Source organism: Mustela nigripes, chromosome 9, assembly GCF_022355385.1.
Source record: "Mustela nigripes isolate SB6536 chromosome 9, MUSNIG.SB6536, whole genome shotgun sequence".
NCBI lineage: Eukaryota > Metazoa > Chordata > Mammalia > Carnivora > Mustelidae > Mustela > Mustela nigripes.
Genome location: NC_081565.1, coordinates 22,125,131 through 22,146,037, shown reverse-complemented (window position 1 = coordinate 22,146,037; position 20,907 = coordinate 22,125,131). Strand labels below are relative to the sequence as shown.

The following is a 20,907-nucleotide window of genomic DNA, read 5'->3' as shown; positions in this document are numbered from 1 at the left end:
TGTGAAATAGTGAGAAAAAAAATTTTAGTACCAAAACACCATTTTGAAGCAAATTTTTAACTGTAATTTCAATATCATCACATAGATATATGAGAAAAATTTCATGACCTTTGAAAATTATGAAAAAATGCTTAAAGTCATAGAATGAGAAATTCAAAATTACTTTTTTCAGGTTTTATATGTTTATTCAGAAAGTGATTCAACTATGGATGATGAATTTGTAGCACTATGAAATCCAACAGTTTAAATAAAATCCCTTTTCCCTGCAATTCTGTTTATTACATTTTTTTTTGTAGTCCTGAAGAAATTCTCTTAAGTTCTTCATGCATTTGGGTATTTTGCATGATCTCTGATGTGATCAGGAATAAAGGTTTCAATGAAGCTGTAGCTATCATCATAACCCTCTTAAACCTAAAAACAACAGGGACTTTCTTTTCTGTGCAGGCAGCTATGAAGTTACCAAGTAGTGACTGTCCACCTGGAAGGAACTGGTTATCTTTTCCTTCATCAATTATTATGTCTAGCTGAGCACCTGGGTAGGACCTTACAAGCTGGGTAGCATCATAAGTCTTCCATTTATTTTGACCTGTCCCTAAATATCTACTAAAGGATTTTTTGTCCCAAAGACAGAGCACTGGGTTGCAAATTGGAGCAAAGGCAGATACAGATTTGTATTTTCCAGGATTCTTCAGAGCACAAATCAAAGTTTCATGGCCTCTCACGGAGTGGCCAAAGATAGACATCTTTTGGGGGTCCAGTGGAAAACTGGCATTTATAAGTTGGGGAAGCGCCCTAGTTACATAAGAATACATTCTGTACTTGGGCTCCTGGGTAGCTCAATTGGCTAAGTGTCCAACTCTTGGTTTCAACTCAGATGATCTCATAGGGGGTGGGCTCGAGCCCGGAGTCAGGCTCCATGGGGACTCTGCCTCACCATTCTCTCCCTCCGCCACTCTTTCTCTCTCTCCCTCTCTCTCAAATACATAAATAAATCTTTTTTAAAAATGCAAGCCTTGTGGTAGTTTTTAAAAATCAGTGCCTGAAAAGTGCGTATAGAGTAAAAATTGGAACCACCGGACTTTTGAATAAGTAATTATTTGGAGGCCATTTTCACAAAAGAGTTCTAATATTACAATTTTATAATTCAGTTTCAGCTCTCATATTTTTTATTTTCTAGGCTTGAAGTTAGCAGGCTCAACAGTTTTTACACTCCTACTCTGCAAGTGTTTATCCAGTTTTACGTAAATGACAAATCAATCCCTGAATTTCGTTAAGTGCTTTCTATTTTTTGGATAGTGAAGGTCTCATAATAGGGTGGAGAGAGAACATTTGGTTCCTTTTGTGACCTTCTCATACACATTTTAAAGCAATGGCTTCAGTTTAAGGAACTGCTGGCTTTTTTGGAAACATGTGAATGTGTGACTTCCAAATTCTGAGAAAATAAGCAAATAACCAAATAGAATGGCATTGTAGTGTGATAACTGAACCTTTTAGACTCAAGATTCTAGATTTTAGAGGAAGTAGCCAATATAAAAATGGCAAGAGATCTATTAGAAAATGATAAAGATTGTGATAAAACCATCTTTCAAAACAGGAATAATGGGGCACCTGGGTGGCTCAGTGGGTTAAGCCGCTACCTTCAGCTCAAGTCATGATCTCGGGGTCATAGGATCAAGTCCCGAATCGGGCTCTCTGCTCAGCAGGGGGCCTGCTTCCCTTCCTCTCTCTGCCTGCCTCTCTGCCTACTTGTGATCTCTCTCTGTCAAATAAATAAATAAAATCTTTAAAAACAAAACAAAACAAAACAAAACAAAACAAAACCAGGAATAAGACATTAGGCAGATTTTAGTAAAAATAAAATCAATAATATGTATATTTCTCCCTTGCAAAATTAGGATCATTCTCACCAGTCTGAAAGCTCATGATTGAGGGTATAGAGGCTCTGGGTGATCAATACAAGTAAACAAGACCTGATGGGGTGACAGCCCATTTGGGCTCTCAGTAAAATGAGAAGGTTCTACTGACACTTTTTCTTAGTCTATGGGGGCAGGAGGAAGGCACACAACAGTTTGAGAAGCTTACGAAAGCTATAGATCCTCTCTCCAGAAAAATTCGTAATTTGCATGTGATTCCATAGATTCCAGATGCCCTGACCAGGGCTGATGGACGGGGATGCTTAGAGCCCAAGTGAACACACACATCACACAGTACTTGGCATAGAGGAAGTTCTATTCGTTGGTGATGATGGTAATAAATAGTTTTGTTTCACAAGGTGAAGAAGCAGAAAAAAACCCACTTGTTTCGTAAATGGGGTTTCACTCAAGCTAGTGATTAGAGAACATTCCTCCCAGATTCTGGCAACAGGCAGTCAGCCTCTACTGTCAACATTTGTTATTTTGAATGCTCCTTCTTTCCTGTTTTTAATCAATAATTTTTGGCAACTTGGGGTAAGATCCATTTAAGAACTACTGACTATTTATTAATTCCTTTGTACCAAGCTCTCTGATAAGCAATTAGTCTGCATTAGCTCCTTTAATCCACAGAAATCCTAGTAAGTAAGGTTTACTAATGAAGAAGTTGAGGCTTCCAGTAGTAACTAGTGATCCCACAGACCATTGTGTGCCAGGAGCAGCTCCGTTCCACAAAGTGAAAATTATATAGAGCACTATTCATTTTTAAAATAAATCAACCTTTGTTGGCCCAGGAATTACTGAAAATTTCTTCCCAGTTCTTTTTTTTTTTTTTAAAGATTTTATTTATTTGTGTAAGATAGAGAAAGAGAGCACAAGCAGAGGGAGCAGCAGGCAGAGGGAGAAGCAGGCTCCCTGTTGAGCCAGGAGCCCAACGTGGGACTCGATCCCAGGACCCTGGGATCATGACCAAGCCAAAGGCAGACACTTAACTGACTGAGCCAACCATGCATCCCTTCTTCTGGGTTCTAACAGTTTGTTAATATTCATTTTCACTGTTTATTGTTTTGGATTGTCATCATCTCCTGATTTTTGTCAATATTTTCATGTGAACTCTGGACAAGGTAAACTAGGAGCTGCTAGCTCTTGAATACGCCATTCTGACCAGAACTGTCATTTCCACCGCGTAGCTCCCAATATTGTCATTTGGTTTCCTTTCTAGCTTTGGCTTTCCTCAAGAACTTGCTCCCTGGAATATAAACTGAACCTGATTCTATGCTCTATACTTGCATACCTTGTTTTCCTTTTCATTCATCTTGGTTTCATGCTAAACATGAAATTAGCTAGAACATTCCACTTCAAAGTGTTCACTGCAAGGTTGTGAAGAAAAGAACACCATTTCTGTAAAGACTGTCATGCTCGACTTTACTCGGTAAATATTTGCAATTAATGTCAGTAGGTGATAGAAACTGCTCATCCTGTGATCATCTGCTTTCTCTGGACAGGCTTTTAGCCTCTGCCCTCTCCTCCCACCACTTAAAAGCTTTTCTGATGCATACTCGCGTTTTGGCCTCATATTATCATACTCTACACATTATCCTTGAGTGGCCTCATCCACTTTCAGATATGCATGACATGCAAAGTTCCATTTCCAGCCCAGACCTTTTTCCAAACTCTCGACTTGTTAAATCATTAACAACTTGGATCAACCATCCAGTTTTCTGTGGGCATCTCAAACTCCACATGTCCAAAACAAAGTTATTATCTTCAACAATCCTACCTCCTGAATCGTCCACTTCCCTCCCACCATTCACCCATACAGAATTAACTTCTGATGTTTCTCACAATTATCACCTGCATTAATTTATCCTTGTGAAACTGAGAATCACCTATATTCACTAATCCATGAATTGTTAATTGCTACTTTCTGCATATGCAAATAGGAAGAATAACATTCACTTACCCCAGGAGGGTGGGGGTTGGAGGTAGTTGCAATTGTTTGAATGCTCTTTCAAATATATTTTCGTGTGATTAAAATGATGGAATACCTTTGAATGAATTTAAGCATAAAAGGCAAACTATTCCATCCACTTAATTTTTTTCTTTTTGGCTTAGAAAATGTTAATATTTCTACTCAAGCCATCTGGGTCTTGGAAATATCATGTGCCTTTCATGACTATATGTGAAAACTATTTTTTGCATCTTTAAAAATTCCTGAAGGAATGCTCTTACTCAGTTTGTTTTCCTTTCTATTTTTCTGACAACAAATTACAATTAAATTGCAATTCAAAAGACAAATTTGAAATATATTTAAGCAGTTCCAAGGAACATCACAGATACCAAATGATCAAATTAAAATATTAATAGCTATAGATAACTCAAGTGTCTCCTTGACTTACTGTCTTTTGTTTGGATGTAATTTTCTCTCATATTTAAGAAGTCCTTCAGCACCATCTGCTCCTATAATACTTTGCCATGCTTAAAAAATGTTATTCCCAGGCACGGCAGTTTTGAAATTATTCCATCAAAAAGTTTCTTAAAGAAAATAAATTGGAAAAAGAATTTCCATTCCTCCTAGCTTGTTTCTTAACAAACAGCAGACAAAGAGGATGTTTGTTACCCAAGAAACACAGTACTACACGAATATTTTGTTATAATCAGACATTTCCCTTCTGATTTTCCCTCTGACCCTAAGGCTAACTAGTACCTGAGGGAACAATATTTTATGGGCAGTATGTACGATCTGTGCAATAATATGCCTTTTGGAGATGCAGGTCTCATTTTTTAATTGGAACTATAAAATAGGGTGAATTTTTATCTAGTCTTGTCCATTTTATGGATAAACACTGAACAAATGACTAGACTGCCAAAATAAACTCCCCAAGGGAAGCTGATAGACTAGAGCAGTAACACCAGTAAAAGACATCCAACAAAGGAAGTAGATTCTTCCTCTATGAAACGGAAGCATACTCTTAGAGAAAAATCAGACTTTTTCGAGGCACCTAGGTGGTCCAGTCAGTTAAGCAACTGACTCTTGACTCTGGCTCAGGTCATGGTTTCTGGGTCATGGGACGGGTCACTAGGGAGTCGGCTCGAGATTCTCTCTCTCCCTCTGCCTCCCACCCCCCACCCCAGGACCCCTTGGGCCCTCTCTCTCTCTCTCTCTCTCTGAAAGAAATAAATTAATCTTTTTTAAAAAAATAAAACTTTTCCAATTCTTGACAGTGGTAGTAGAGGATTAGGCAGCTGACTTTTTCAATGTGTACAACTCCGAGTCAGTGATATTGATTTAGAAATATAAATAAGTGGCATTAGGATAGTGATATTGACATTGTTGTAGACAGAGTAAGAATAGGCCAGTTTTCTTCCTAAGGAAGACTAAGTATGGATGTTAAATTGTTTACAAATCTATTCATCCTTACAGTCACTATTAAATATACATCAAACTCCTGCTAGGTCTAGATTCTATATTAGTTTTTGGAACGAATCAATGATTTTCTTTCAATTATAATAAAATGTATTCATCATCTTGTAGATGTAATTTGGACCTCCATCCTCTGGTATTTTCTACCTGAATCCATTTTCCACACATGAGCCAGAATTTACTTTTTTTTCAAAGATTTATTTATTTGACAGAGAGAGAGAGAGAGAGATCACAAGTACGCAGAGAGGCAGGGAGAGGGGGAAGCAGGCTCCCTGCTGAGCAGAGAGCCCAATGCAGGGCTTGATCCCAGGACCCTGAGATCATGACCTGAGCCAAAGGCAGAGGCTTAACCCACTGAGCCACCCAGGCACCCCTAGAATTCACTTTGTAAAGTTAAAATTAAGTTGCATGATAAAGTTCAAACTCCTTAATAATGGTTTACAAAGACCTTTACCGTTTGCCTCTTAGCTTACCTCGCCTCCCTTGCTGATAATGAATTAGTAACCATTCACCAACAGGCCTTTGCATGCTGTTTCCCTGGCCAAATGCTCTTCCTCCCCCACCTTGTCTGACTCTTTCCCCATGACCTTTAGTTTCTAGCCTAAACATCTCTTTGGCTAAACTTCAAGAACTAAAGCGTGGGCAGGTGAGCCTCTTAGGCAGTCAAATGCTCTCTGCTCCTGAGCTACAGGCAAAGGTGAACTTCTCACACACCACACACCACTCCGGGCCTCACACTGTATCACAGCAAGTGATTTCCTTGTCTCACTCCTGCTAGACTGTATACCCCTCAAGAATAGGCACTATACTTGGTTTGCTCTGCAAACCTCATGATGTGAAATACAGCCTTAGCACATCCTAGGATAGTAATTTGCTAAAGGAGTAAGTCGAAAGTTGAACTATGCTTTCTTCCCATTCATCTTGGTAAGGTCATTTTACAATGACAAGAGTGTGAGATAAGAAAAATTATCCTTAGCCTCACTACTTGACTGCATGAATTCAGACATCTGATGGTAAATGCACATAGTTAAGCATCTTCTCTTTTCCCCACCTCATACATTTTAGTTATTTATATTATTTTAGCTATTTAGTTCAGGAAAATATTCATCCTAAAATCAATAATGTCCGATCTTTCGTACTGAGAATATTAAGTGGCTTCTTCTTGCTTTATGTTTTATGATGGATCAAAATACAAGGCATCTCCAAAATCAACTTAAATCTTTTTTTTTTTTTTTTTTTTTTAAGCAAGGTATAAAGTAAAATGAACTGCTCTAGAGAAACAGTAGAGAGATGAGAACTCCATCTGGATAAATTGTTTGGGTCCACACAGTGTAACATAAAAAATACTGAACTTTTTTTTTTTAAAGATTTTATTTATTTATTTGACAGACAGAGATAATAAGTAGGCAGAGAGACAGGAAGAGAGAGAGGAGGAAGCAGGCTCCATGCTGAGCAGAGAGCCCGATTCTGAACTGGATCCCAGGACCCTGGAATCATGACCTGAGCCAAAGGCAGAGGCTTTAACCCAATGAGCCACCCAGGTGCCTTAAAAATACTGACATTCTGAAAAAGTTTTATGTCATTGGTATTTTCTCTTTAAATTTATTGATATGGATACGGCATCCCCGTTTTATAGCATCATTTTAAGCGATATCTATAGATCCCAAGATCAAATCTGAAAACTAAATAAACATACATCTACATATATTTCACTGGGAGGAATTAGATCAAACATTAATGAAAGTTACCTATGGCTGCATTTTATTTCCATTTTCACTCCTCTCTATTTTCCTAAAGTTTGACCAAAAGGTCAAAAGAAAACCAACAAATATTTAACAGACAGGAATGAACAGAAAAGATAGTAACATTGTTCAGGAGAGAAATTAGTAAATATGGGTGTTCTGTAAGTTTCATACTATCTTTAAAATTCTACAATTTTATGACTTCTCAATTGTATTATGCAAAAATCTGTAAGATTTCAGTCTGTACTAGACACAGCGGGGATTCAGATAGAAATGTCTGTTAAATGTTCTTTCGCAATAGAAATAATTAATGAAATAGTTTACATATGACCTTGGTGATAATTAAAGGTGAATGCCTTGCACCTAGTAGTCACTCCTTACGTGTTAAAAGAATAAATCCATTGATTGGTCAATGGATGGTAAATGACCTTAGTGTTAAAATTGTGTCTCTGCTGCCCTCCCGTGGCTCATGTGCTTAAAATCAAGCGCCTTCCATTCCCAGACCCTTATTTGAGAGGAGTATGAGTGCTCAAATTTGGGGGCTTGGTATTCCTTTTGGGCAGAATTTTGTATTCAACCTCTGTGATAGAACCTTGGTATGTCAAGGCCAAATGCATTATCTGTGTCCTTCCACCTGCAAAAAGTCAAACTGAAGCAATCGCAACAGATGGTGTCAATAAACAATATGTTTATATTCACATCTCATAGAGATTTTTTCATTTGTGTCACCACAAACTTCTAGTAAGAAATTGTGGTGAGGGGTATCTAGGGGGCTCAGTCAGTTAAGTGTCTGACTTTGGCTCAGGTGATGATCTCAGGGTCCTTGGATTAAGCCCCAGCTCCGTACTCAGCAGGGAGTCTGCTCGTCCCTCTCCCTCCTATTCTGCCTCTCCCCTGGCTTGTACTCTCTTTCTCTCTCTCGAATACATAAATAAACCCTTAAAAGAAAAAAGGAACTGTGGTGATAGTAATAATAATAATTGCAACTCCTTTATTAGAAATAGCTCTGGCCCCTTGTTAAGGGCTGATGGTGTTGTCATGGGCCGTTAGACATGAAAGTTCCCATCAATGGTACATCTTAATGAGCTACCCGGAATTCTAAACTTACAGATCATCTAAGTGTAGTACTAGAGAAAAATGTTAACTCGGCAGCAAATACCATCAGCAAATATCAGTGCTGCCACTGGCGAACACTAGGACTATATTTTGGTATTGCTCTCATCTGTGAGAGTTATTTATACCCTGAGTTCATTTGGTCGTTACAGTGGCTGGAGGAAACCTATTTTCCAGAACCTCTTTTTTTTTTTTTTTTTTTTTACATTGGCTATGATCTATTCTGAGATATCCTGTACTTCAGGCCTCATCCTGCCATTTTAGACAATCATCTCCAAATGAGTTATCTTCTCCATGACTTTTTAAAATGATTATTTATTTTAGAGAGAGACGGAACAAGAGAGTGTGAGTGGGGTGTGGCAGAGGTAGAGAGAGAATCCCAAGCAGAATCCCCACTGAGCCAGAGCCCAACATGGGGCTCAATTCCAGGATCCTGAGACCATGACCTGAGCCAAAGTTAAGAGTCAGACACTTGGCTGACTGAGCCACCCAGGCACCCCTATGTGACTTTTTAATGCTTATTTTCCCCTGTTATTGTAGTTGTTCTGGAATTCCTTTTAGTGTGGAGCAAGGAGTCTCTTGATTCCTTGCTCATCGGCCGCCACCACACCTCCATGTGAGCTGATTACTTCTATCTTTCTCATCTGCAGTCTTTCTGAATTATACTCCTATTTTATTTATTTTATTTGTCTCTTACTTTCTTACTCAAGCAATTTTTTCCTTTTTGGTGGTATGGAAGTATAAGGTATTAGCCTTCATAAACAAGTATTTGTGTTTTCCTTATCCTTTATTCCTTATCCTTATTTTTTCCTTATTCCTTATGAGAATTTTGTGTATTGCGTTGATGTTTTCATAAGCTCCTGGGTTTATTTAGCAAATGTATCATTTTGTGTTTCTTTACTTCACAGTAATTTTGTGACTTGTTTTCAATTAAAATACTGGGAATATTACAAAAAACATCTATAATAATTCTCTCACAAAAGCCTTATTTTATAATACTGAAGCATTTTTAAAAATAAGCTAAAAGTCCAATAAGAGATGTATGATACAAACTCAATAATCACAAAACGTAAATAATATTAAGAATTAAAATTGTTTGTATTTTTAAGGAATTAATATTGTTTCGTTAAAATATTCATTTGGCTTGTTGTAAGTCCATAAAATACCAAATAAAAGTTAAAAATTATACAACATTGTAGCAGTTAAAAAATAAAAACAGGGGCGCCTGGGTGGCTCAGTGGGTTAAGCCTCTGCCTTCGGCTCAAGTCATGATCCTATTAGGGTCCTGGGATTGAGTCCCGCATCCGGCTCTCTGCTCAGCAGAGCGCCTGCTTCCTCCTCTCTCTCTCTCTCTCTCTCTCTGCCTGCCTCTCTGCCTACTTGTGATCTGTCAAATAAATAAATAAAATCTTAAAAAAAAATAAAATAAAAATAAGAGCAAAGTAATAATTATTAAAAAAATACTTTCCCCATTTTTAGAAATGAAGGTACATGCATGTATTGTGTGTTTATGTGTTGTGTATACGCAAACGTAATGACTGAAGGAATATACTCTAAGCTACCCACAGTGACTTTATCTGTGTCACAGTTGTCGTTATCTGACTCTGTAATCAAGATCTATCCCAACTCTCATTATTGCTTCAGGAGGCTTTTAACCTACTCCAGTTGCGCCTCTAAGTTTTAGCACATATTTCATATAATTTCCTACATATTTTTAAAAATTATATTGTAATGCAATAAAACCAAACACATTATAATACCATCTCTATTCCATCTGTTCCAATCCATTACTAGCAGAATATATCGAGATTAGAACATTAAGATAATTTCATTGACCAGGGGGCATTATTGAGTAAGGGGGAAACTCATAAGTGGAGACACACTGCACTTGAAAAGCAAAGACATCAAGCTTGGTTTGCAAGTGTAAAATAATAAATTAAGAAGACATTTTTCTTTAAGGACTTACACACAAAACTAAAGGAAAGGACTGGACTCTGGTATGCTTTTCATTCTTGTTGTAAAAAAGGTGAACCAAGAACACAATGAGAATTTGTTTTAAAACACCAATTTGTCGTCCTTAGTTATGGCAGCCCTAGGAATCAAATACAGTTTTCTTAAGGAATTATCTATTTTCTCAAGGCTTTAAAATTTTATTTGTATCGACATCTATAAAGCAGTCCCTTGTGATTTTTAAATGCTTTCTGCCTCAATTTGTTTCTACTCAATTTCTCATTGTGTATTTTTAAACTTTTTTTCTTGATTAAATTAGTAGAATTTTGTCTATTTTATCTTGCTACAAAATGGGGATTTTATTTATGAATTAGATCTACTGTTTTCTCTTCTAAACCTCAACAATTCCTGATTTTATTTTTACTACTTCCTTGCTTATTTCTTTCTTTGGTTTGCATTATTTATCTTTATTATTCTGTTTGTCTCCCCTGCCCTTGTATTTTGATCTGGAAATTTGATTCATTTATTTTCATTCTTTCATTTTTATTCATAAAAATTTAAGTCTATGAAGTTGCTTCTGATCAGTACTTTAAATATATCCAACAGATTCTGATACATAGTGTTTTCATTATCATGAGTTTTCAAAAATTCTGTAATTTCAGTTTGTATTCCCTCACCATCTATTAGACAAGAGTTGAACGGAACGCTTTCAAATTTTCAGTTGGACTTCTGTTGTAATGTTTATTTTTTGGCTTTGTGATAGATAATGCAGAATATTTCTACTTTATGATCCTCGCTGCTATTTTCCTCATGACATGATCTATGGTCAATTTTTGTAATTGCCACATGCACTTAAGGAGGCTTAAACCAGAGTTTAAAGCTTTATATATCCTTGAGATCTTTTTTCTCTTTTAGATTTTATTTATTTATTTGTCAGAGAGAGTGCACAAGCAGGGTGAGGAACAGGCAGAGGAAGAAGCAGACTCCAAGCTGAACAAGGAGCCTGATGAGGGACTTGAGCCCAGAACCCTAGGATCATGACCTGAGCTGAAAGCAGACACTTAACCAAGTGAGCCACCCAGATGTCCCTTCCTTGAGATCTTATTATCAGTTTGGTGTTTGTTATCTCAAGTCTATCATATCATTTTATAGTTACAATATACATTTGTTGAGTTCTTTTTCTATATATTGTATCTTTTCTTCACCCTTTTACCTTTTAAAATCTCTTTTGCTATTTAGAAAGTTCTAGTGTTATCCTTCTTACTCCTTTTAAATGCCTTTAGTCCTCTCTTCTTTAACCTTTTACTCAGTATTTTATTAGTTTTTCTGATATCCATTTACTCTCCCCTATTCCCTATATTAAAAGAAGAACAAAATTATTCTACCTTCCTCTTTGGCTGTCCCTTCTCCTCTCATATTTTAGTTGCATTGTTTATACTCATCAAAGAATAACTTCTAATATATAGCATACAACATATTCTTCTAACATCCTTGTCCACGTTTTTGTTTTGGTCTTACTTAGATCTACAACCAAATATATTAAATGTGTGCCATTAGCCTTTTTTTGGTTGAAGTTTCAGCAGTCATATCTTTGGTTAGAAGAAGCTCTTGCTCTAGTAGATTTCTTAAGAAAGGCTGTTGAGTATAGAATGTCCTGCTCTCTAGCATATTAGCACTAATAGATGAAAGACAACTTGCCTTTACATAATTCTTGGTTCACACCTCCTTTCTTGGAGCTGTTTGAAAATGCTGCCAACTGATGCCTTGCTTTATTTATGTTTCTCTAAGAAATTTGACGCTGGTTTAATAATCTTGTTCTTATAACTTATTTGATTTTTTTTAAACTGGTGGCCTTGAGAATCTTTTTCCTCATTTTTAAACTATACTACTTTAAGACTCATAAGTTTAATAGGGTATATCACCATATTTATCGTAGTGGGTCAATTTTTCCTTCTATCTGGTGGGCCCTTTCCGTATGTAAATATAGGTCTGGTTTGTTTCCAGAAAGTCTATCAGATTATACTTTTAACTATTAGTTCTGTTGTATTGTTTAATTTTTCCTCCTTCTGAAACTGCAATTATACTTAAGCTAGTTCTTCTGTGATTGAATACCATCTTAGTCCCTTTCCTTTGGCATTTAAAAAAAAAATCTCTATTTTTCATTTCCATTGTTGTTTTCTTACTGTCATTCATTGCACTTTATTAAATGTTTACTCATATCTTTTCTTCTTGGGTTCTTCATAATTTAGTCTTTATTTTTTATATGATTCCCCTGCTCCAGTTTGATCAATTCCCATTTTATTTCTTCCTATTTTTGGCTCTTGGATTTTTGATCCAATCTGTTCTGTTCTGTTTTGCTTTAATTCCCAAATGCTGGTTTCAGCATATCTAATTCCACTTGGAATATTGTATTATAGTTTCCTTCTGCTTTGCTTTTCTTTTGTTTGAGGAACAGTTCCTCAAGGGCCAGGTGCCCCTTATGAGATTCTTAATTCAAAAACACCTTCTTCTGTCAATATAACAAAGTGTAATTTCTTTCGAGATGGTGCTTGTTTTTCTGTAGGGAGTAAAGAAAAATGTGTGCTTTTTGACATTTTTATTTCCTTTTGTCTTCCAGGATCTTAAATTTCCCCATTCACTGTGAATTTTCCAAGACAAGTCTCTCTCATCTTTTTAAGCCTTATCTCCCCCTCAAGATTTACTCTTTTCCAATTGCTTCTTTATGTCCTCTGTACATTTTTAAGCCCATTTAACAAGGTCACTACTCCTCTTCAGTATTTTTACACTTAGGGTTGATTTTCTTTCCCTCAAAGTGATTTTTAGATCTATCTTGGGTCCACTGACAGTTCCCTTTCTCTCTCATGCAGTTTTGAATGGGCTGCTATTGCTCTCAAATTACTTCTGTCAGGAATATGAGTTCACTGGTCTTTGGTTTGTATTTTTCTAATTTTACACATAATTTAAACTTTGGACCTCTACTACAAAAGTTTTGCATAGTTTTATTTGTCCTTATTATTCTGATTTTTTTTTTTTAAAGAGGCTATGTTGGGAGGTTGGAATTTACACCACTGCCTTTGCTTTGGGCTCTCCAGATGCCACCAATTTTAAGTGGTGGATTTTAATATATTTAAAATTTAATATATTTATATTTTTAATATACTGTCATCAACTTGATTAAAAGTAACTTTGAAAATAATGTTTTTTGTTTTTTGTTTTTTAAAGCAAAAACATCCCACAAAGCTGCACGAGATGCTTTTCAGCAAAAGACATGTTGAAGTTCAGGCTTCTGCTCAAAGAGCAATTTCTTTTGCAACACCAGAATCACTACCAAGCGTCTCTGAGATATCAAGGGGACATGGGACAGTTGCATAGACATCCCAAGTGGGCAAATACTGTTGAAGTTTTCTCAACATGAAAGATGGATTAATATAATTATAGCAATTTTGATTTTGTGCCTCAATAGTGTTATAGAATGGTTATTGAAAAGATAGTGTGTAACTGCTAAGATGAAGCATTAGTTGAACATGGGTTTGCTGTAAAAACCCATATTATCTGGACTCCTCTTTTTTTTTTTTTTGACAGGATGAATAGAGTTGGGGATTACTGTAGATACAATCCAGAAGTGTGAATATATTTGACAAATCTTTTATTAAATCCTTTTGGACAAATTAGGAAAATGTAGGCTGTATATTTCTTCTTTGTTTCCTATAGGCTATTGGACTTATCTCTGTGACAGATACTCCTTCATATAAAAGAGGTCCATCAACACATTCTTTTTCACTACCATTGTCCTAAACAATTTTTCCTTATTTGTTTCTTGTTTATCTTTACCTGCACTTCTGACCTGATTCATTTTCCTATTTATGACTTCAACTTGACCCTTGGAATTCATTACAATTTGCTTGTTAACAGCTATATTTGGCTAGAATTCATATTCATATTTTTTTGAATGAAATTTTTTTGTAGTTATTGTATATGTACCAAGAAAGCTATAACTTAGGGTTTGGTTGTGTTTTTTGCTTTTGGTTCTTTTTTTTTTTTTTTTCCTTTTTTGGTTTTGTACTTTTTGGGGAATGATTTTGATAGAATTCAAAATTTACAATCCTGTAATTGGATAATTTCTATGAAAGGGGAGGCTATAAATTCAAGATGATAGAGCTACAATGTAAAACAAAGGGAAAAGAGAATATTAGAGTCCATATTTCAGATTTTGAAAACCATTTTAATGGTATCAGACGTAAGTTAAACTAAGTGAATGTCACAAGATTTCTTCTTATACATTCCTCTTTTTTCTTAAATATGTTACAATGTTTGATTCTGATAATTATTGACTTTCCTATGTTCTCAAATTTTTTGTTGTTCGAGGGAACACTCCCAACATGATCAGCAGATGGCACTGCTAACTTGAAGAATGAATTTCTAGATGCATTTAAAACTGGAGACATGACTTCTTAAAACTATTAACAGACACTATTTTTTCGTCACATATGTGTCTTGCAGAATAATGAGAAATAAAGTTAAGCAGATGGAAGAAATTTAATATCATCCATATACAGTTAAAGTCACTATGAACAATTCAGTGCATAGCCATGTTTTATATTCATATATTTTAATAAAAATGGAATATATCCTACAAGAGTTTAGTAAGCAGGTTTTTTAAATGAGTCATATATTATAAACAAATTACCATGTCATATTTCAACAACAAAATTTTTTGTGGCTGTAACTGTATCATGATTTAGTTAACCAGTAACACATCTGAAATTTGGGTTATTTCCAATTTCTTATTCTCATAAATAACACTGTCATGGACATCCTAGTGCCTAATTCCTTACTTACAAGGTCACATAACTTAACTGCTTCCACAGGACAAATTCCTAGAAGGAGAACTTCTGTTTTAAAAATAACTATATTTTTAAAGTGTTATTTTTAAATTGGCCCCAAGAAAGGAAATACTAATTTATTATTTTTAAATTGGTCCCAAGAAAGGAAATACTAATTTACACTCTTTTCTCCCTTTGGTTTATATACACTGTATGTTAAAATATCATTTGCTTCAAAATAAGTACAAAGCATAACTTTTTTTTTAAGATTTTATTTATTTATTTATTTGACAGATAGAGATCACAAGTAGGCAGACAGGCAGGCAGAGAGAGAGGAGGAAGCAGGCTCCCCACTGAGCAGAGAGCCCGATGCGGGGCTCGATCCCAGAACCTTGAGATCATGACCTGAGCAGAAGGCAGAGGCTTAACCCACTGAGCCACCCAGGTGCCCCACAAAGCATAGCTTTTAAAAGTTCTGTCCTTGATTAAATATTTTCAAACATTTTATAGGCTTATGACCTACTTGTTTTTTGTGAATTTCATCGAATTTATGTCTTTTACTCTTTTTGAAAAACAGAATAATTCATGATTTCTCTACTTATTTTATAAGCACTCTTGACATATTAAGGTTATGACTGCCATTAAGTTTATCCTAAATAGGGCACTTGGGTAGCTCAGTCATTAAGCATCTACCTTCAGCTCAGGTCATGATCCCAGGGTCCTGGGATTGAGCCCCATATCGAGCCCCAAATCGGGCTCCCTGCTCTGTGCGAAGCCTGCTTCTCCCTCTCCCACTCCCTGTGTTTGTATTCCCTTGCTCACTGTCCTGCTCTCTCTCTCTCTAATAAATAAATAAATAAATAAATAAATAAACGAAATATTTTTTAAAAAGATCATCCTAAATATCCCAGTGCCATTAACCCAAGAATAATGTAGAAGAACATTCTTTTACTCTAGAAATAATATATATCTCATTTTTAAAGTTTATTGAATAATTCTTTGGGTGTTATTTTAGGATTAATTTTAATAAATGTCCTCAGGGGCTACAAAAAGAGTTAGTCTATGCTTGCATGCTATAGAATTCAAAATTTACAATCCTGTTATATTTCTCAAATCCTCTACATACTATCATTTATCTTTTGACCACTTGGTTTCTCATGAAAAACAGATGCTAAAATTTTCTGTAATCTACTGGATTTTTTCCTTTACTTATTTTACCATTATATTATTTGATGCATTAAAGTTCATAATTAACATTTTCGGTGTGGATTTTGCATTTTGGTTCAAAAAAAAGTTATTTGCCCTATTTCAGTTGTTTCTATCTCTTTAATCTCAAATTATACTTAGTATACTTTTTAATGTATCAATTAGTACGTTAATAATATATCAATCAATAGATACTTCTAAAGTGGTTGAAAAGTTTGATCTTTCAGTAGCCCTAAATATTGTACTGCTAAATGTTTTCTACATTTTTTCAATGGTTTCCTTCAAATGGTAGCCTTGCCGCATAACACATATTATGAATTATTAAGGTCTAAATTCCATAATATAAATGCTATAAAGAAGGATGTGTTTCTTATGTACTCAGTACTTAGGGAACTGCCTAAATTGGAATAAAATATTCCCATTGAAATTAATGGATTTTTAAAAATAATGGTCATTCACTTAATGATGGTTTTCAGGAATAATTTAAAATCTTCAAACACGGGATAGGTATATTTCCTTATCAAAACATCCATACAAGGTAGATATTATTATTATACTATTTTAGAGATGAGGAAACAGAGGTTAAATTATTCCCCCAAGGTAAGGCGGCCAGGATCCAAACCCACATGACAAAAATATCTGAATTTGTGGTTTTATTTCCACAACCATCCCAGAGAGAGAAAAGCCTATGAATTTTTAATGTCTTTTTTTTTTTAAGATTTTATTTATTTATTTGACAGACAGAGATCACAAGTAGGCAGAGAGGCAAGCAGAGAGAGACGGGGAAGCAGGCTCCCTGCTGAGCAGAGAGCCCCATATGAAGCTCGATATGGATGGAGCTCGATCCCAGGTTCCTGGGATCGTGACCTGAGCCAAAGGCACTGAGCCACCCAAGCGCCCCGAATTTTTACTGTCTTTTGTTGAATCACCTGTGGGAACTTTCTTCTTATTTTATATAGTTGACATAAGCTTTTTATGCACTATATTTAGTAATCAGTTGCAATGTCACTGACAAACATTTACCCTTGATTTCTTTCAGGGAGAGAATGGTTCTACCTCATTCCTGATGTCTATGTGTGAACTCTATTTGCATACGGTTCCTAGCTATTTTCTGACCTTGTTATCACTCTTCTGAAGGAAAAGAAGCATCATGATCCGTTGATGGTTTCCATAGTGTAATAGTTATCATGTTCGCCTCACACATGATCCCGCTGATGAGTTTTGGAGGAAACTTCCTCCTCAGTGAGACAAAAGGAACGAGTTCTGTTCTGCTCCTTTATGTTCTAAGTTTGATGGGGGGGCGGGGCAGGCCCTTTATGTAAAGGTCTAGGTTGATGGAAGGTTGTCTGCGAGTGAGTGGGTATACTTGCCTAATACAGGGACTTTATACTAGTACACTGCCAATCACTGTCTGGCAACATTCTCCAACACCAGCTTAATAATAACAAAAAGATGGTATTTGGGACCCTTTTGACTGATGACCTCTTTTATTCTTCAATAGGTGCAAGAGTTGGGCAGAGTAGAGAGGTAATATTTACTGGACAATTTGCATTTCAATAATTTGGTGTTTTCTTCTCGATATGCTTTTTATAATACAAAATATTTTAATTTTTGTGAAGTCAAATTTATTGCTGCTTTTTTTTTTTATTCCTTAGATTGATTGCTTTTGTCCTTAGAAAATCTTTTCCTATGCTAAGATCATTCAGAATTTATCTATATTTTCATCCAACTAATACACAGTTTGGCTTTTTGTTATTTAAATTCATGTAAAATTAGCCTTTGTACAGGATGAGAAGTGAAGATTTCTTTCCTAAATAATTAAGAAAACACCCTGGCACAACTTTTTAAATTTTCCTTTTTGGGTGCGTGGGTGTCTCCAGCAGTTCAGCCGCTGCCTTTAGCTCATCATGATCCCAGCATCCTGGCTAGGACCAAGACGTATGTGGGACTCCCTGCTCAGGAGGGAGTCTGCTTCTCCCTTTGCCTCTGCCCCTCCCCCCTGCTCATGCATGTATGCGTACTCTCTCTCTCTCTCTCTAAAAAAATATAAATAAATAAATTTCCTTTTTTTCACAAAATTGCTATAATTTTATCATATACCACCTCATTATGTGTGTATGTATACATATGTATTTATGCAAATGTGAATATATATGTATATATATGCATGTCTTCACCCACATATTAGTACTATCATGTCTCTATCAATTACATACCCTGTTGATTCTTTTGCTAAAGTTCTATTTTTCAATTACCACAACTACATTTTTTTATTGAAGTATAGTTGACATGCAATATATACCTATTTTTTAATCATGTAAGGAAAATTCTACTTTGCATATCTGATTATGTGAATACATGTTATAATCTACAACATAACCTAAAATACTATTTTGCAGCTATCAAGTTTGTAAGCAAATGTTTAAACCCATTTCTTACAATAGCTTTTATTGTTTTATAAGTATGATATTAAGCACTGTCCATGTGTAAAAGGCGTCTGTGAGCTAGGCCGGGGACTGTATTGTGGATTGTGCTACCAGCTGGCCTGTTGCATGACAGAGAATGGTCACCACCAGTCACAAATTACATCTGTTTGTGCCTCTATTTGTTAGACAATCTGGCACCAGTAACAGCTGAGAAGAAAGATTTGCAAACAGCTTGCTTGATTGATGTGTCTAGAGTTATCTCTAAATCCAAGTAAAATGTTAAGTGCTATCAAGAAATCATAAATCAGGCATATCTCTGAGCCATAAGAAGGTCTTGCTAAAGCTTTTATGACACCCATGTGGGAGAGGTATGATTGGCTGATATTCAAAAAGAGAATTTGGACCTGCTTGTCCCTAACCATTAATTTGGTCACATTTTTAACCTGATTGAGCTGTAAGGTATACCAGAGGGCCTACCATTTAAGTCATGATAATAAAAAACAAAAACAAAAACAAAACAAAACTAGGGGTTTTGATCAGGTAAGAGGAATATAGCATCAACTAAGAATGCAGAATGTGGTTGATACTAAGGAGTATGTTGGGAAAACAGATGACCTGTGATCTAGGTTATCTGTTTTGGGGTAGCCAGACATCAATCGGAACAGGCATGAACAAAGCAGTGTGGCTGAACACCACCCAGTAGGACACAACCTTGGGGGGAATCCCAGCACTAAACCTTCATGGGTTATGACATTAAGTCTTCACATTTTATATCTGTGAAAACTCTAAATGCCCACAAGAGCATGCAAAATTATCTCTTTATCAGGCAAGACTTAAAAAAAAAAAATCCTGATCTGTTGTATTAGATGAATACCACCAATGACTACCACCTCTGCCTAATTTAGGGGGAAAAGGAATTACAGGAAGAGTATCATGAAGCTCACAGAATCAACAGGAAGGCTGGTGAACCAACCGTGAAAAGGGGATAAAAATCGAAAAAAGCTAGGTGGGAGGCACTATGTCAAAGCAAGGGCCGAGGAGTCACTGGGCTCTGCAGACATCTTGGCAAGCACTTATGGCTGGACTCTGCTGCCTCCATGTCTCCTGCCGGTGAACAACATTCTAAATTACCATTGGCTCCTATCTGACTCACTCAAGACTCAAGTTCCTGGTTTGGAGCATCTGATTGGCTGGTCCTGTGCGTGTGCCCATCTGCTCTGGGGGCAAGGGTCAAGAAGCTGAAAGCTTGGACTTCTTTAATGTAAGGAGTGCCTTGACTCCTTAGTAAGTCCTGAAGAGTAGGAAGGGAGAAAGTCTACATGTTGGGGAGCAGAGAAAAAAAAAAAAGGAAGAAAGAAAAAAGAAAAAATAGCACCTCCCACATACACACATAAATATATCAACAATGTAGTTCTATACCTAAAATTTAAACATTGTGAATATTTGTTACTTACATAATAAAATTGTTATTTATAATAAAAACCTCTTTCTCTTTCTGCAATACTTTGTTTTGAAAAGGATATTTCTTAAGGTCTGGTTTTGGTTTTGTTTTGTTTTTTCTACTTTTGGTGAGAGAAATATCTTCTGTTTATTTATTCTTTTGATAAGCATCTGGTATACCTCCAAGAAACTGGGTGCTTGGATGGACCCTCTTGGATTTCCCCCAAGTAAGGCTGAGCTCCAGCTCCTTGATACAGTAGCCTAAATGGAGTTTGGGATCAACTAAGAATGCAGAGGGATCTGAGGTAGCGGGCAGTCCTGGCAGGTAAATCTCAATTCTGGGGTTTATCATCTGTGTCTCTCCAAAGTTACATATCAAATACCTCATCCTGTATGTCTGGATCTCACTCCTGGTGCGGCCTCAGCTATGGAAATCCATGCATAAGTCGTGTCACTTACCAAAAACTATTCCCCACTTCTGCCTGCTCCTAATTTAGCACTCTGAACAGTTAGTGGCCTGAGTCTTGGCAAAAGTTTTCCAATGTTGCCATTGTTAGCAGCCAGTGACTTGACAAAGCCTTTCTTGGTTTAGAACTCTCAGGATGGTTACTCTTGAACCCTGTTGGACTGCCCTCTAACAATGACACCATCAAAGTCTCTAAGCAGCCACTGCCAAAGGCCTTCTAGGAGGAGGGTTTTCCTAGGATCTGATGGTCCATTTCCAACTCAAGCCTTGGACCATATAAATTAACATATGTTTATAATTCTTAATTTTTGCAAAGCTCTAATTTCTAGGGCAATGCCTTCTTGATGTTCAGAAGGCTCTAATCTCTAAGGCAAATGATTTGCAAGTCAATCCTGATTAATCTTCTT

At 36.2% G+C, this 20,907-nt stretch overlaps 1 pseudogene; it reads right to left on the bottom strand.

Annotated features, from left to right (window-relative positions):
- Nucleotides 1-321: 321 nt before the first annotated feature.
- Nucleotides 322-20,907, bottom strand: part of LOC132024101 (S-formylglutathione hydrolase-like) — a 28,953-nt pseudogene continuing 8,367 nt past the window's right edge.